At 42.0% G+C, this 18,438-nt stretch overlaps 1 protein-coding gene across 11 annotated transcripts in view; it reads right to left on the minus strand.

The window, feature by feature from the left end:
* The window catches only part of osbpl8 (oxysterol binding protein-like 8), a 140,720-nt gene that overhangs the window by 110,715 nt on the left and 11,567 nt on the right, over positions 1 to 18,438 (minus strand). For 4 of the 11 annotated variants that reach the window (XM_034673252.1, XM_034673250.1, XM_034673245.1 and 1 more), the window contains exon 2: positions 13,196 to 13,245. The exons of the other annotated variants lie outside the window; for them this stretch is intronic. The gene's annotated coding sequence lies outside the window, so the exon portion shown is untranslated. The remainder of the gene's footprint in view (positions 1 to 13,195; positions 13,246 to 18,438) is intronic. 11 annotated transcript variants of the gene reach the window in all.

Consider the following 18,438-nt stretch of genomic DNA (forward strand, 5'->3'; position numbering starts at 1 on the left):
GATGAGGAGAGGAGGAGGAGAATCCTTGATTCAGTGATTGGATCAGAGACGGACCGAACATGGATCTGGTAGAAGTCCTGTTTTAGTCATTATCATGCTGAAGAAAATAAGAGCTACATGTCTGTAGAAAAACTGCACTCTGCTTAATGCATAGAAGGACTTCAGGCAGGTACACAGTTTAAACCCTCTTCCTCTTGAAGCCCCCCAAAAATAGACGACGTCTTTGACACCAGTGGAGCTTCTTTTCCAGATTTTGCAGTATTTTGCAAATTCATTAATCAAATCTTTGATACATGTTCCCAAACTATGTCACTAAATATATATATTGTATTGCGATCAGAGAGACACAAAGTTGATCATTTAATATAAAGGAAACAAACAGGCCTGAATATGAGCTTGGTAATAACAGTCTACATGCATCTGTTCATCAACACTATCTCACCCTCGTATCTCAGCCGTTGTGAGGTCAGACTCAAAGTCCCTCATGTGATCACTACTTGTGCATAAAGTATAACTAGCATGACCCCACTGTTAAAATTGCAATACCACTGTCAGCTGAATCCTCATGAGTTCATGAACAAGTGGGACCATCTGTTAATTACACTCCACACTTCCAGGGAGATTATTTTTGGGTGGAGCAGCTGCCTCCCAACACGTGGTTGACCTAAAAAGGCTTTCAAGATGAAATGAGTTAGCCACATGTGTGGATTGCTGTTTTCTGGGATATGTTAATGATGGTATGAACCATGTGGTCACAACTGAGATTACACCCTTTGGGTCTATGTGGCAACTAGAGGTCACATGAGAAGGCAAGAATTCAAAGACACTGTTAGAGAGGCTCTTTGTGGGGATGTGCTAACACTGAGCATTTCACTGCTCACAACTAAGATTTGAATTCTTGTTTCTTTTTCATTAAGTAAGAGTAAGAATAGTACCTATACAACACACATTTATCTGAGTTTATCTTCCTGTAAATACCAGACTGAGCTCTAAATAAGCCAGTGGCAGCTGAAACTGCAGCAGAATGACTTTTAAGGAGAAGCTGCTTTATTTACTGGATGTGATCACAAGATGTGAGGAGATATTTTCTGATAATTTGACAATAACACTGAACTATAAAAGAGTTTTTGAGACATAGTTTGTTAAGTTTGAAGCCTGTCTTGTGTTGCTTTGTAAATAATGACACAGCTGAAGACAACATACAAATTGCAGAGACTATAATTAAAACTGTGTCACCTTCAGGTGTTCCCTGTTGATTCTTATCATCCACCTTTAGCGGCCAGTCCATCTCTGCTGGTGTTTAAGCTACAAAAACATTGCAGATTCATGCTCTGATAAATACATTGAGGGAGGTTGATAGAGATAGGAGACTCCTCCAGAGAGAGGTCCATGGGATCCATCATCTACAGACGGAGTGTCCTGGAGGCTTAAACAAGGAGTTTTCTTTCTCTTGTTTTCTGATATTTGTAATTTTGTATTTTTGTAATCCATTTTCTGAATTTCTTGTATTTCTAGATTTTTTGTGTATTTTTTTAATTTAATTAAATTTTTGTTTTTGTGTATTTTGCGTATTTTTGTGTATTTTTTATTATTTTGTATTTATTTAAAATCATTTGATTTCTATTTTTTCCTATTTTCTTGTGTTTGTGTTTAGGTGTTTTTTTGTGTCACTTGGCGACAATTGGGATAAATTGGACACACCCACCCAGTTGGTGAGATGCTGAAGAAAGCCTCGGGCTGAAACGAGTTCATTTCTTTTTGCTGCTGTCAGAATATTGACATTAAAGGTTTGTCGACTTAATTGCGAGTTTTGACATTTTTCAATTATATTATCCACCTTGGGTCAGCACCAAGTCATGTTTGAGTGGTTTTGAGTGAGCACGCCAATTCTCTTTCTAATAAATACACCTAACTGAAGGTGATCCAGCTCTCTGGGTGAACGTCTTTATACCTTAAACTCTGGAACATGGAAATGCTTCAGCTGCAGTGCTCAGTGGTTTCTAGCACAGACCTTTATTTGTGAAATAAAGCTGCATGAAGAAGAGGAAAGCTTTTAGTCGCCCTTTCTTGAATAAATAACGGTTAAAAATACATAACTTAGTTTGCCCCGCTGGCCTCTCTCACTGAGACCGGTAATTTGATCACAAGAAAGGACAATCCTACCAAGACCATTACGAGCTCTGGAACAGCACCATAATTGCCTTATGAGAGGACATGGAAAGACACTTTTCAGGTCAAATCATGAGCCTGACACTATTGATGAAAGAAAATTGGGTGAAGGAGTTCAGATGATTCTAGGAAACAAGAGCTGAGGTTGTTTGGTACTGAGAACCAGTGTACGTAGATGTTCCACTTTGTGATTGGCTGTAGTCAAAGACTTTATGGAGGCAGTTTTCAGTCTTTATTGAAACCCTCTGAGCACATCTGGTACCTGAGAGAGCAGCAGAGAAGTTAATCTCTGTTTGGTTGTGATTCAAATGATTAGCTAAATGTAATAACTGTTTTTATGACATTCTGTTGGAGTCACTGAACACAAATCCAAATGATTAATTATCCTCAGAGGTCAGTTCCTGCAGCGACTATAATCCAATGATGTTAATCCAAAACTCATTTTCTAAAATTCTGTGCTGAACTTTTCTCTATTAGATTCTGAAGCAGAAACTTGTTTAGAAAGCTTTGTTTGTATTAGCAGGAAGGAAGGAGCTTAAGGACTCTTGAGATACAAATGTGCTCAATATTACACAGAGGACAGGAAGACATCCTGACAAAGAGAAGGTCACTAAATCCCCCCACCACTCATTCTCCTAATGTAACGCTCCACTGCTCCAACAGCCTCTTGGCTCCAGCCAACACACACACTTCATCTGGCCTCGCCTCTCAAGGACCCATCACACTAAGACAGATGCTCGCCACTCTTTCTCAATACCGGCTTTAGCAATCAGTCCATGACTCAGCCGGGAGCAGCAGTGTCACAGCTGAGGTGGAGAAAGAACACAAAAGATGGAGGCTCAGAACTTGAGAGAGTGTTTTATAGCTGTGACTGGGAAACTTGTCTTCAGTGTTACTCTCTGCACTCATTTCTGGCTATCATAGCATCTCTGAATTTTGATGAAACAGTGACATCTTACACAGGACTTCCACCAGATCCATGTCAGCTCCATGCTTTCTCGTCCGTCAACACCCACTGGTTGCGTTTTCAGAACGCAGCACAGAGCAGGACCGCCAGACAGCTGGAGTCATGTGACCGAGGTTTCCCTGTGGTAATCAGGATTCTCCTCCTCTCCTCATCCATGTTGTCTTTCTGGTCCTCTGAAAACTGACCTGTTGACTCCAGGCCTGGCTCCGCTCATCATGACGGTTTGTTGTTGTAGTTAAGTGAAATACGATCTGGTGATAACACAGAGTGTTTTATTCTGAAAATTAACCGGATGTTTTCATTTTGTTTTGGTGTCTGACTTCCTGTCCAGCTCCATCTGCTCTGTTGAGATCGATGTGTCGTGCTCCGGCATCCGGCAACAATAGAAGTCTTGTGTATCTGATCCGGAGGGCTCTGACCTGCTGGATCAGAGACGCAGGCGGAACACAACAGAGTGGATCCAGTGGAAGTTAACACATTGACTAGAATAGAAACCTATCAGATCCAGTGCTGTGATGGATCAGACACGGATCTGGTGGAATTGGGCTGTGAAACTTTCTATCATATCTCTAGGTCTTGATTTAGCTCTGAGCCAATGACTAACATTCCCAGAGTGTTGTTCACTCTTTCAGTAGAACATATTCTTTGCCTTTAGCTATGCTTTAATTTTAAATGACTTCCAGCAGGTGAGCTTTAACTTCTATTTGCAGCTATCCAACGGGAACAAGGGAAGAATCTTCAGTTTTGATGCTACATATTTCAACAACTATTGGATGCACTGCTGAGGATTTCAGCCCAGTCAACAGGATGAATCATGACCACACAGATAACTCCAACACATTTTATCTAGCTAACCTGGTACCATACTTCATTTCAAACTACTCTTTATTGAGCACAGTTAAGGCTTGTGAGTTGACCAACACATGCATTATGCACTCTTGCATCTATGCAGCTCTGATATCACACCTCCAAAACATTGGGAGTTGGAGTTCTGACGCCTACAAGTGTTTAGCATTTTCTTCATGAACTCTGCAACAGAAGCAACAGAAGCAACAGAAGCAACAGAAGCAACAGAAGCAACAGAAGCAACAGAAGCAACAGAAGCAACAGAAGTGGAGTTGCAGCCATTGACAGTATTTGAATATGGACAATGCACCTCCACCTCCTCTGAGTGTGAGAAGTGAAGCCAAAACACCACCACAATGGGCACTGACATATTGCGCTGGTGAAGCCAAGGCATATGCAGAAATGATCTGGCTGGTGGAGCTGAGGGACTGACATCACACCCCTTCCTCTCGCAAAAACTCCTCTGGCTCTAATTTTAGACCCATATCGAAGCTTCAGGTTGGCTTTTAACCCAGCATGAGAGTTGTGTGGTCTCTGTGTTCTTTTATTGAATTTCTTTTTGCTTTTACAGTTCTTTTATCTTATTTCTTAATTATTTGTTTTACTTTTTTTGTGTTTTTTAACTATTTTTTAAGTGTTTGACGTGTGTGATTATGATTATTTTATTTTATTCTCTGACAGAGTTTTATGTTCTGTGTGTTTTAACTTATCTTACCTTGCTGTGCAGCACTTTGCTAAACTTGATTGTCTTTTTAAATGTGCTGTATAAATAAAGTGGATTGGATTGGAAAACAAGTGTACCTGATGGATAAAACATTAAAGATCCATCAGGACTGTACAGCCTACAGGATAACACATTTTTAAGTGGATTTGAAGCAGACACTCATGGTTATGGAAAGTTCAATAACTCCTGCGTCAGTGTGAGTTATGTTTTCTCTCATTCAGTAAAGACCTTCAGCATAAATCGAACATTAAAGGCTGAATCCTGCTGTGGCCCTGAAGTATTATGTGTTTCAGTTAAATAAGCCACTGTTTGCTTTGTAACATGCTAAACTGACATTATTGTGTAAGTGCATCACGTTGTGCACTCTGCTTCATAAACAAAGGACGTGTCAGCGACAGGTGATTTACTCCGCAAGAGATCTATTGTCTTCCCTTTCTCCCACACTTCACTGACACTCTGCCCCTTCTTACAACTCACATTACAAAAGGTCTCGGCAGTAACACGGGAGACTGGGAGCTAAGAGCTATGAATCACTGCCAAAGATAGAGGGCAGACGCTAGGGGAATCCTTCGCTTGTGGCTTGGCAGTGTCCCCAAAACACAGCCGGAAACACCAGCTGAGAGGGTTCTCTGTGATGTCGAGAGACGGAGGGAACCTCTGGAGTACAGTTTGTTTTCCTCCATGGATTTTTCATATTATACTGAAGGTCTGGAGAAATGGGTTAAACCTATGGTACAAGATTGGCTGTTCTCTGCAGTGGAGGCATGATAGATTTGTGGTGGATTTAAGAGACAATATCACAGTGACTCACACAATATGGTTCCTGTGAAAGCATAATACCGCCATCATATACAACTGACCTACCTCTGAGTTTATTTATGTTGAATCATGTCCATGCAGAGCTTCATACTGGCTCAGGCTAACAATGTCTTCCTGGCTTCTTACGAGGGATGGGCAATGATTTTCTAATATTTGTTTACTTTGTAAAATCAAAGTTATTTTGAAAATGTTCTCATTTTAAAAAGTAAAATTTTTCATTGTTTTTACCGGTGCATGGTTGTAATACGGAATTACTGCCAGACGGTGGCTACAGAGCATCTTAAAGAAGAAGAAGAATGCTAACTGCATTAAATAGCAAACAAAGAAGAAAACATTAGCGACGGTCGCAGTGATTTTCTCCATTTCTGAATCTCACACTACTACACTCATATTTCTAGAGACTGAGCATGACTGTAAAATGTGAACACACACGCCACGCTGCTGCGTCACAGAAACACCAACGTAAAGATCGAGACAGACGCTGTCAGTAACCGCTACTAGCAGCATCTAATCCTGCTGCTGGTTAATGAGACTGCCACACAAATGGGCTGTTAATGGGACAGGTGTGTGTGTGTGTGTGTGTGTGTGTGTGTGTGTGTGTGTGTGTGTGTGTGTGTGTGTGTGTGTGTGTGTGTGTATTTGAATAATCGTCGAATAGATGCCAATGATTATCGAATAGTATTTTGGCTTGAATTACCCATCCCTACTTCTTACTTTTTCAGATGTATGGAACTTTTCATTCAGAGTTAATTTTTCCAGAAGACTAATTATGGTCCAAATGTAATTAAAGGTACAGTTTAATTAATGTGAGCTCTTAATTAGGGCGGCACAATCCCGACTGCAGTCTGTCAGATACTTAACCCTAATCATAGCACGTGTAGAATTAGCTCGTTTTCAAAAGCAGGAAGTAAGAGCAAACCAGAAGATATCCGTTTGGACTGCATGACACGATGGTTTAGAATCCTCGGCAGGGAAATACTCTCTGCTTCTGATTGTTTTTAGATTTACAGCAGGGGTCAGTTCAAGGGCAGACAAGGACAGCAATCATTTCAGGAACCTAAGCTGATTGTAGGGATGTAGCCACCGCTCTTTAAAAAGGGGAGGCAGCTCTCCGACAGCCTGAGAGGCAGATCTATAGTGGCCCATCACTGCTGTCAGCACAGAGTGTTTGGGAATTGATTACCTGTGGTTAAGTGAGACATACGGTGTGTTTGTATGCTGGATGAGTGATAACAGCAGAGGATGAGACTGTAACAACGTCACATGTTGGGTCCTGATAACCCAAGCCCCAAACGAGTGGTGTCTGTGTGTTTGTCTGAGGAGTCGATCGCTCCTCCATCAACAGTCTTTGAAGCGACAGTCAGACACACTGATCATTCTGAACAAAGCCTTTGTTGCCTCCACTCCCGCAAAGTGATGATGAAGCTTTCAGCATAATCTCCTACAAGAATCTCTCACAGCCGAGGCTTCTTTTTCAAAACACACCATGAGAGAAGATGCTCTGCTGTGCAGTTGCAAGGATCTGTCGAGATGGGGATGTGTATATGCTCTGATTTCAAATTGAATTAGCATAATGCAAAGAAGCAAAACACAAAAATAAATACAAGTGTGTCACCTAAATTGTTAACACTCACCTGTGAAGCTGAACATCTGACTGACGCCTATAATTTACATCCTCAATCTGAACTGAAAGCTGTAGACCGGATGCTGATATGCTCACTAAACCTTGACATGAAACGATGGTCACCAAAGAGACTTCATCTGAGGATGACCCCACATGAATCTACTTGGTTTGCAAATATTTACATTATCACTTAAGGCTGATTTATGCTTCTGCGTCGAATCTACAGCATACCCTACGCCGGGGGTCCGTGTAGCTCCTGTACCTACGAACATAGCTGTCGTGCACCTCGTCCAAAATGTAATGTAGAATTTAACTTCCGGGATCCCCGCTCATCGGCCGTGTATTTCATCTCCTCCTGTCTATTCTTCATGTAATCATGTCTGTATGATAAACAGCAACATGTATCAACTGTAGATTAACATAACACGCTCTGAATCTCTGTGGAAAAGTAAACAGAGATCGTAGCGGGGCCGGAAACAGGTGACCGACGCCCTCAAGCGTTTAGGCGGAGAATTGCTGCGCGTCACGGACACATCGACGCACAAGTATGTGGTGCTCATGTTCTCGTCAGCCCCTGCTGCGTAGGGGAGACACAGAACTATAAATCAGCCTTTACTCATTTCAGTTATTTCTGCAGATGCAACAGTTGTATTTTCCATTACTTCTAAGCTATTCTCGTGTCTGTTTTTCAAATGACCTACAAAATGTAATGTAAAACACATCAAAAAGGTTGCTTGTAGTACCTCTTCTTGAAATGTCACTGGTACACGTCTTACAGAATGCCTCTTTCTCAGAGATGTGTTATACTTCACACTGCACACATTCGTTTTTGAACATTTGAACTTGAAAACACAGCACCTGTCGCTCTCTTATGTCGCACCAGAGTCTGTGTTCAACAGGTGACTTCGACTGCCAAATAAAAAACCTAACAAGTCAGCATTAACCAAAGTGGAACAACGGATACAGATCATCTACTGACATCAATTCAACTCAGTTGAGGCAGATGGCTGTCTAACACAAGTCTGGTCCTGTTCGAGGTTTCTGCCTGTTAAAAGGAAGTTTTTTCCCACCGCTGTAGTTTGCTAAATACTGTGAGGTGCAATGCTCATGGTGGATTAAGATGAGATAAGACTGGATCTTATCCTGTCTTGGTGTTGGCACTGTTCATAATTTGACATAGAGTGGTCTAGACCTGCTCTGTTTGTAAAAGCGTCTTGAGATAACGTTTGTTGTGATTTGGCGCTATACAAATAAAGATTGATGGATTATTTACTCAGCAGTGATGTTTGCTGACTGGAATACACATTTTTCTGTCAGCCTAGTTTTAAAGATTATTGTCCCTCTGTATTTGTACTCTAAAATGTTACATTTTACTGCAGGGTTGCTCTGAGGCTGCAAACACCTAGAAAAAAAGACAGTTTTAATGTCATTCATCAAACAAGAACATTAGCTAATTCATCAGGAGCCTATTATCACCTAAAGCTGTATGATGATTGAACCGTCTTTAATTATAATCCCACTTTCAACATATTTACCTTCTGCTACGTGTCTTATTTCTTAATGTAGAAACAGCACAGTCAGACTGTAATTTCCTGTGGAGGCATATGAACCAAGAAGCTCTAGGAGAAACTGCATTATGAAGAATACTCTCTGTGGAAATGAAAGCAACAGAACAAAGAAGGAGGAGAGGGGACAGTGAAGTCACTTGGTCGAGTGTAATCTACTGCCTGTCCCAGTTTGGTGCTCTGGGGGAGACTTATTCAAACAGAATTAATCCATGTAGGTCAGCAAGTGAAGAATATTAATCAACCATGTAAGTAGAGTTAGAGGATTGCCCTGCTAGACCACAGAGAGTCCAGCACTGTTGCACAAAAATCGAAATCACTCATCATCCTGTAAAAAGATAGAAGTAGAGGATGATGGTGGAAAACGTGTGGAAACAAAGAGGTAGACATTTCAAGTCAGAACAGTTAACATCTTAAACTTTGTTTCTTACAGATATTGAAGATCTCTTCAAAATTTTAAATACCTTGCAGCCATTTCTGTTTCACAAGTTAATCTCAGCTCTAAAGAGATACAAGCACAAGATAGTTTCTACATAATCGTTCTCCTTCAAGTCGTGCCTCCATTAACACAGTGGAGGTTTGCCTAAAGAGAGTGCATATATCCATAAATCCGTCCACTCAAAACGATGAATTAAACGAAGAGAAGGCTCTTTAAAAAGCGTGAACACATTCAGAAGACCTGCGTTAGCATAGACGATGCCAAATCTGACGAGAAATAACTCACAGCAACGTGGAAAGAGTTTTCAGGTTATACCCCCTACGTTTTATTAATTACTCCTGGCCACTTTCTCTTCTTAAAGAGCGGCGATGGATGTCTGCCAACAAAGGACTTACAACCGGCCAGTTTTACAGCATGGAAATAATGTCTAATCAACTTATTATCAGGGAACAAAATGACAAGTTCACCTGTGAGCATGGGAGCATCACATGAGTCAAATATATAAGTGGAGCTTAATCAAGTCATTATAGGTGTTATACACCAACAGTGATATTTAAAAGTTTTTCAAATCCAGTGAGAGAATGTCAGCTGAAAGTTTGCTTTGATCTAAGAAACCAGGAAATTAAATATATTAAAAAATATGTAAAATTCAAAGGGGAAACATCTCGGAAAAAGCTGCGTGCTACAGTTTTTGAGCTGTTTAAGAATGCATCTCACAGGGACTTTCATCTGTCGTTCAAAGCAAGTATTTCCAGCAGCAGGATGATTCTTACAGGGCTAAGATGGACCACAATGCAGCTTTATTGGACAGAGGTATGAGGTAAAAGTCTTGACAGGCATCTGAGATACAGATGCATCGTATCGCATGCATCCCATCGTATTGGGAGTTACGGCCAAATTCCACCAGATCTGTTTCCAATCCGTCACAGCACTGGATCTGATAGGTTTCTATTCTAGTCAATGTGTTAACTTCCACTGGATCCGCTCCGTTGCGTTCCGGCGTTGTCTCTGATCCGGCAGGTCGGAGCCCTCCGGATCAGATACACAAGACTTCTATTTCTGCCAGACACCGGAGCACGACGCATCAATCTCAACAGAGCAGATGGAGCGGGACAGGAAGTCAGGCACCAAAACAAAATGAAAACAACCGGTTAATTTTCAGAATAAAACACTCTGTGTTATCACCAGATCATATTTCACTTAACTACAACAACAAACCGTCATGATGAGCAGAGCCAGGCCTGGAGTCAACAGGTCAGAGGTTTTCAGAGGACCAGAAAGACAACATGGTTGAGGAGAGGAGGAGGAGAATCCTTATTTCAGTAATTACTGGGGGAAAACCTCAACACATAACTCCAGCTGTCTGGCAGTCCTGCTCTGGGCTGCGTTCTGAAAAGGCAACCAGTGGGTGTTAACAAACGAGAGAGCACAGACCCAGAACGCAGTGTACCGGATCAGAGACGCAGTCGGAATGCAACGGAGCAGATCCAGAGGAAGTTAACACATTGACTAGAATAGATCCAGTGCCATGTCGGGTTGCAGATGGACGGGACACGGATCTGGTGGAAGTCCCGGGTTACCCCATGAGAATTACCCAGCCTAGACCCTCAAGAAAACCCCCTGGAATAAGGACATCCCTGTCCTTTTGCTGGAAAGTGCGAATGCACCTCAGCTTAGTTCACCCATCTTGTGTTTGATATCCCTCTGTTTATTTCATTTGCCTGACCCTGCTCTCTATCTGATTTACCCAAACTATGACATCATAACTAAGTGTCCAAAGTACGAAGTAAGAAACCCAAAAAATGAGACGTGTCAGTGGAAAAAACGAGAAAAGGCAGGGATTAATTCTGCTGAGAATGAAGAACAAGCAAGAAATACTGATAATGTTTATCAGCCAGTGGCAGCTAATGATGCAGAGCAGGCAAGAGGCAGCTCGGAGGTCAACAAGAGGGATTACAGAGGTCAGAGAGAGTTCAATCAGCTGAGGAGGGAGGACGGTGAAATGTTCTGCAATGACTGTTGAAGAGCTAACACAGGGATTTCTGAGGAGGATGCAGAAATTTTCCCTGAATTATCAAAAAAGTAGAGTCAACCACGTCAGTTTGAAGTCCTGACATGAAAAGCCAAGAGTGTTAGATCTCTGTTTGTACTTTTGTTTTGCTAATGAGGGAATAACCTCAGATGTTTCTTCTATAAATGAACTCGTTAATTATTTTAAAAAAATAGAGAGTTTTTAAAAGAAGATTGTAAATAATGTCTAAAGATGAATGACATGGGGCGCTGGTGGCCTAGCAGTTTAAGCACCCAAAATAAAGAGACCACAGTCCTCGTCGTAGAGGTCGCCGGTTCGACTCCCGGCCACGACCATGTCCAGCATCTCCTCCCCCCTCTCTGCTCCCCTCATTTCCTGTCTCTCTTCAGGTGTCCAATCATAAAGGCTAAAAAAAAGCCCAGAAATATCAAAAAAATAAAAAATAAAAAAGGGAATAATCTCAGGTGGTTCTTCTGTAAATTAACTTTAACTATTTCAAAATAAATAGTTATTAAAAGATCAATGACAATGGGAAAATATAAACAAATAAAAATAATAATATATATATTTTTTTCAATTAAAATCCCCAAAATATAAATAAAAAATAAATAAATAGATGGATGACAATAAAATAGGCTATAAATATGATATATTTTTCTGTTTTGGAATTTGGAAATATCGAATCAGAAAAATTATCTTGAAATGTTCCTCTAACTGATATTTTCTTCTTTTATGTTACTTCCCTCAAATTGAATTACGCTGCTGCACTTCAGTGGTAAGAATCAATGGCATGTTGTCTTTTAAGCTGCATGCAATCAATTAAATCAGATTCTCACGCCATTGCTGCTGTATCATACGCAGCACACCAGAACAACCACACAATGCACTGCAATCAACCAAAGACAGGACTATTATTGTGTAAATAAATGTGATTCATGGTTATATAATGAGGGTTATTATTGCCTCCTTGTGCTAAAAAAAGAGTTCCTGCGTCTTGTTTATTTATTTTGTATTGTTCTTGATTTCCTAAAATACGTGTTTGCTTTGGGAGAAAGGCAAGTGTCCCCTCACAAAATTAACACAGTATTTCTCTTAAACGCAGCAAGGTGACTCAGTGCTCACTAACATCCATTTATCGGATCCATCAGAGCGACATGTGGATGGGAATGCTGATGAGGAGGAGGAGGAGGAAGGTGTGAACTCTGGAGGTGTCAAGGAGACTGTGGTGACCTCAGAGTGTTCAATGCCTTTACAGGAGAAATGCTGCAGCTGCTTGGCTTTTTAACTCGCTCCAAACCATCACTGCTACAGAGGCAGAGAGGAAAATCACAGCGAGAAGTCAGCCCTGGCTCCACTTCAGAGAGGCACAGTGAAAAAGCATGACGCACACAGCCTGAGTTGAATAATATGTGTCAGTTTGTGTGTGTATGATACCTCTTGCATAACAGGAACGAGAGAAAAGATAGGAGGCTAAAATGCCAGCACACATCTCCTAAATTTCCTACGTTCTTTGAAGGTTTTCACAGACATCACGAGGAGGTGCAAAGGTCGCAGAAGCAGACGGTCCCTGTGACCCCAGAACGACCTCATGCATTGGGAAAACCGGCTGAGCTGAGTGACAGAACTGGAGTCATCAAATCTACATGATCAGTGCAGTCAGAAGCTGGACAAGTATGATTCACCTCCTCGTCTCCGTCTGGGATTTCACGTCTATCTGCAGTCTGACACCAGCAGACATGCTCGGAGTTGCTCGCCTGATATCAGGACACATCATCACGCCATGTGTGCGATGTGACCTAAATGTATTAGCATCTGTCACCCTACCGGAGCCTTCCTCACACATATAGAGCGTGAAAACACAGGAAAGAAGCCTCAAGAGTGAGACTATCCAACAACATCCATTCAAACCACAGGCAGGTACGTCTCTACACAGAACTGATGGAGACAGCTGGAGAGATGCAGCATGCACACGTGCAAGAGGGCGCAAAGAGAGGTGAATGAAGGACCTACCTCATGCAGCTCGGGGAGCAGAAAGCACCATTACATTCACAACACAGCCTCTGAGAGAGGGCGAGGGAGAGATAGAGAGAGGGAGAGAGAGAGAGGGAGGGAGAGAGACATAGAGATGACATCACCAATTTTTTTTCTTCCCCCTCCTCCAAAATGTAGGCTAGCGCTGCAAGGCTGCCGGTGTCGGAGCAGCAGCGAGAGCTCCCTCTGTGTGTTTACAACGACGGAGGAGGAAAGCTTCACTGAGAAACACTTCCTGCTGGAGGTGACCTTAGTGTAATAGAGTTCAGGACCCTGACTGTGCCCTCTCTCACACACACACAGACACACACAAGCCCAGAATAAGAATTCTACTACTCAAACATGCATGCCACTTTATGCACCAGACCAGGAATAGTAATCTATCAATCCCCCAAAAAATGAATCTGTGACATGACAAATAAATGATCTATCAATATCCCAAACAGAAGCCCAGACTATCAGGTGTGCTGACAGGAAAGAGCATTCAGATCTTTGCTGCCACACATTGAAAAGAGCAACTCATGATGTCATGTTAGAAAAAGTTCAGTTCAGTGCTAAGTGTAAATTATTCAGCTTCTACTAAATAAATCAGTTTCATAAAACAGATCTGTCCCAAGGGGCTGCAAGCTGATCTGATTTCTGGTTTCTATTCTAGTCAATGTGTTAACTTCCACTGGATCCGCTCCATTGCGTTCCGGCTGCGTCTCTGATCCAGCAGGTCGGAATCCTCCTGATCAGATACACAAGACTTCTATTATTGCCGGAGCACGACGCATCAATCTCAACAGAGCAGATGGAGCGGGACAGGAAGTAAGGCACCAAAACAAAATGAAAACATCCGGTTAATTTTCAGAATAAAACACTCTGTGTTATCACCAGATCATATTTCACTTAACTACAACAACAACGCAGATTAATTACCGCAGGAAAAACCTCGGTCACATGACTCCGGACCCAGATCTGGTGGGAGCAAGCAGCAACCTCCGGCCACGAGAATTTAAGCCAAAGTGTTAAAAACTGCAGTTCACCGAGTGTCCACTAGAGGCTGGCTCCTGAAGTACCGGAAACAACAAACACGCGAATTCAAAAAAGCCGATCTCTACAGCAGAAATAAACGTGTTACAGCCTGGTTCAAAAGACGAGTGTAGTCTGAATGGCTCATGTCTCGATCGGCACACTGTACAGTGGGTGAATTTTTTTTATAATGCTGCAATTTCAAAGATATTAAGGTGACGGGTTTTCCATTATGAGAGGCACAGCTGACTTCACTGACAGGTGGGAACACTGTAGCTGTTGGCTAGGAGGCTCAAAGCCCGCCTCTTTATATCACACTAGTATGGCTGCCTCTGACCATTGGCTTCAAAACAGCCCTTCAGAAACAGATGGGTGACGTCACAGATACTACGTCCATTATTTATACAGTCTATTGGTGGAAGTCCTGGGTTATTGTTATTAATGGATTCCTATTCAATGTTCCTGAGGGGAAATTAAATATCAGCAGTGGTTTCTTTGTCTCCAAAACAAACAAGGTATGGCGACTGGCATTTCAGGTTTACCATAATAAGAATATTAATTAGTTCAAACACAACTGGTTATTCTTGTGCTCAATGAGGGTAACATCATCGAATTATTCAGTCATCTAAACACGGACATCTCTTATACAAACATCTGAAATTGTATTTTCAATACTACTGTTGTTAGATTAGAATTTGGTGTTGGCCAATTTGCAAATTGAGTAATCTGGATCTGTATTATGATATTGCAAATGACTGAGAATTTCTTATAGAACATCTCACAATATCGCATTAAATGCTCCCAAAAGATAAGTGCAAGAAAAAAATCTTGGACTGTGAAGGTTGATCCAAATGAACAAGTTCCACCATCTAGCTTGTTTGGTAGGCCGGGGTTTCAGCAGTGTTTTAAGTTTGTGATTTTATTTTTAGCGAGTTCAGGTTCCTGTTCCACTTGTAGCTAACGTCAGATCCCTCTCAGCAATTTCCAACATCTAACAAGAACATTGGTGGCTAATGAGCTTTCGAAAGAGGGACCGGGGGATCTCATCTGACCTTGCTGGATGGAGAATCAGTCTGGCCATGTGAGGAGATTAAACAACTGCAATGAAAAGTCATTTTCTAGGGGATTAACGAGAATGAAGACAGCGACAAAGACCCAAAACTTGTCATGTGGAGTTAGTTTGCTGTAAGTGGGACACACTCTGAGTTTAAAACAAGATAAAGGGTAGAGCCTGAGGCTTATTACTCCAACAATACCTTAAAGTAAAAAAGCTTTGTGTTGAGGCATTCTCCTCCACAAATAACAGCAATTATCAGTCCAAATCCAGGCCAAGTGACTCAGTGAAGCCAGCCCGACCTGAACAGAAGGTGGAGAGATAAGCCCACAGAGATAACATATCTACACGGTGATAAGGAGAGAGGAATTTTCAAAAGACAAAGACATGTTTATATGGATGCCACACATGGGAAATAAGAGATAAAAGTCAAACTTATCTTTAACAACACATCTCTAAAGAGGACTTTTGAGTCTTTGATGAACAGAGCAGCAGACACATTCTTTTAATTAACCTCTGTATTGACATGTTCTTTTGATTTGCTTTCCCAGCACTTCAAGGGAATCAGCGGTATTATAAAGCCACTTAAAGCGCAGGGGATACAGGAGAGACATTTACTGAGCAAGTGCTAAATGTCAGCTCGTCATTCAGCTTCCTCCACCATGACTCGTCTAAATCACCTGCATCTGGATTCTGTGCACTTTTCTTGTAAAGATCTGCGAGTGACACACTAAGTGGATGTTACGTGGGAACAATGCAGCTGTCAGAAGGAAGTAACGTCACAGCCACAGTCCCTTTCCCCCCTCAGGGTTCAGCTGTGCCTGAAGGGATTAGAACAGCTAGTTCTGAGGTGAGTTTGGAGACTTCTGCCGTCAGTACAATGACAGTGCAAACACCTGTCAGAAGATAGTGCCTATGCATTGATCACAACAGCAAGTGATTACTTTCTGGGGTAATCAAGCAGCAATATCTAGGGCTGGACAATAAAGCAATGGCAGAAATGCAATTCCTCAAATGAACACTTGATGCTCGTTTCAGAAGAGAGTCAATCCCATAGACTGTATAAATAATGGACGTAGTATCCGTGACATCAACCATCTGTTTCTGAAGCCAATCCTCGAAAGGAGCCATATTGGAAATGTTGAACACAACCTAACTTCTGTCGAGCTAGTGTTACATAAAGAGGCGGGCTTTGAGCCTCCTAGCCAATAGGGATGGGCAGGGATTTTCAAATATTCAAATATACGTTCACTTTGTAAAAATCAAGAGTTACTTCAAATATTTTCTCGTTTTAAAAGTACAATTTTTCATTGTTTTACCAGTGCCTGGTTGTAATACAGTGTTCCCATCAGACGTTGGCCACAGAGCGTCTTAAAGCTGTTTGCTAACCATAAGAGACAGAAGAAGAAGAATGCTAACTGCATTAAATAGCAAAAGAAGAAGAAAACATTAGCGACAGTCACAGCGATTTTCTCCGTTTCTGAATCTCACACTACTGCACATGTATGTCCAGTTAACCGGCTGGTTAACGTGACTGCCATACAAACGGCACGTTAATGGGACAGGTGTGTGTGTGTGTGTGTGTGTGTGTGTGTGTGTGTGTGTGTGTGTGTGTGTGTGTGTGTGTGTGTGTGTGTGTGTGTGTGTGTTTCTGTGTGTCTGTGTTTCAGTGTGTGTCGGGGGGGGGTTATTCAAATAATCGTCGAATATATGCCAATGATTATCGAATAGTATTTTGGCTTGAAATACCCATCACTACTAGCCAAAAGCTACAGTGTTCCACCTGTCAATCAAGTCAGGCATGTCCTTATTTGGTCAAAACTCCCCCCACTCCCCCCCGTACAGTGTGTGCCAATAGAGAAATGAGCTATTCAGACCCAAACCGTGACCGTTTGAACCAGGCTGTAAACATGTTTATTTCTGCTGCAAAGATCGTCTTTATTTATATATATATATATATATATATATATATATTGCCTTTATTGGATAGGACAGCTGAAGATGGACAGGAAATGTGGGGAGTAGATAGTGGGGGAAGACATGCAGGAAATGGTCGACCGGCCGGGATCGAACCGGCGACCCCTGCGACGAGGACTATAGCCTCCGTATGTAGGGCGCTTAGACCACTAGGCCACCAGCGCCCCAAAATCGTCTTTTTTTTTAATCGGTGTGTATGTGGTTTCTGGTGTTTCTGCAGCTAGCCTCAAGTGGATTCTTGATGAACTGCAGTTTATAACATTTCTGCATGGGCTTCATATTTTGAGACCGGAGGTTGCTACTTGGTCCCATCTAGAAAATGCCTTCCTTTAAAGCAGACTAATTATATTCTACTGGATCCATAGAACTTTCTGCATGTCAAACATTTTTCACCACACACTTACACCCTGACTTTTTATCATTTAAGCGACGACCACAGTCAAAGAATATTAAAGGAGAAATAACTACACAATTTTTTAACGTAGCACACTCCTCCAGTCCCAGAGGAGCACATAGTGGCAGCTGTCTGATACGAACGAGTCCTCAGCAGGTTCAGAGTGTCTCGGTGCATCTGAACATTATATTTAATGCCTGGACAAAATGACTGTGCCAGGACACGGTCTTTGTTCTAGGCTCCTGTCGCTCAATGCTTTTTCACCTCTGCTGATGGGCACCTCACTCCACTACTGCCAGCTGTGTGTGTGTGTGTGTGTGTGTGTGTGTGTGTGTGTGTGTGTGTGTGTGTGTGTGTGTGTGTGTGTGTGTGTGTGTCACTGAAAGAAACATTTCTGTGTGTGAATCTCAGATTGCCACAGGACCAGCCGCTCACAGCTGAAAATGGTCTGATTCTGGTCATGAGCCGGTTGATTGGTGCACCTCCACGAGATTACAACCATAATGGCACATTTGAGGCTTTAAAGCAGCAGTCCACAGACCTGGGGGATACAACACGGCTTCATCCATTATGCGCTGTTCGACACTATGAAATTGTATCATAACTGAGCGCAGTAACATGAATCATCCCCAGCTCTCTGTTTGAGTCAAGCTCATCAAAGAGCTGCAGCTGTGCACAAGACTCTGGAGTCTGAAGACGTGAATCAGAACACTTGAAAATATCAACACTAAAACCTGGGGTGAGACGTAAAGCTGCACTGTCAATGGTTACATGTTCAGTTTC

This window comes from Notolabrus celidotus, chromosome 21, assembly GCF_009762535.1.
Source record: "Notolabrus celidotus isolate fNotCel1 chromosome 21, fNotCel1.pri, whole genome shotgun sequence".
In the NCBI taxonomy this organism is placed as follows: domain Eukaryota; kingdom Metazoa; phylum Chordata; class Actinopteri; order Labriformes; family Labridae; genus Notolabrus; species Notolabrus celidotus.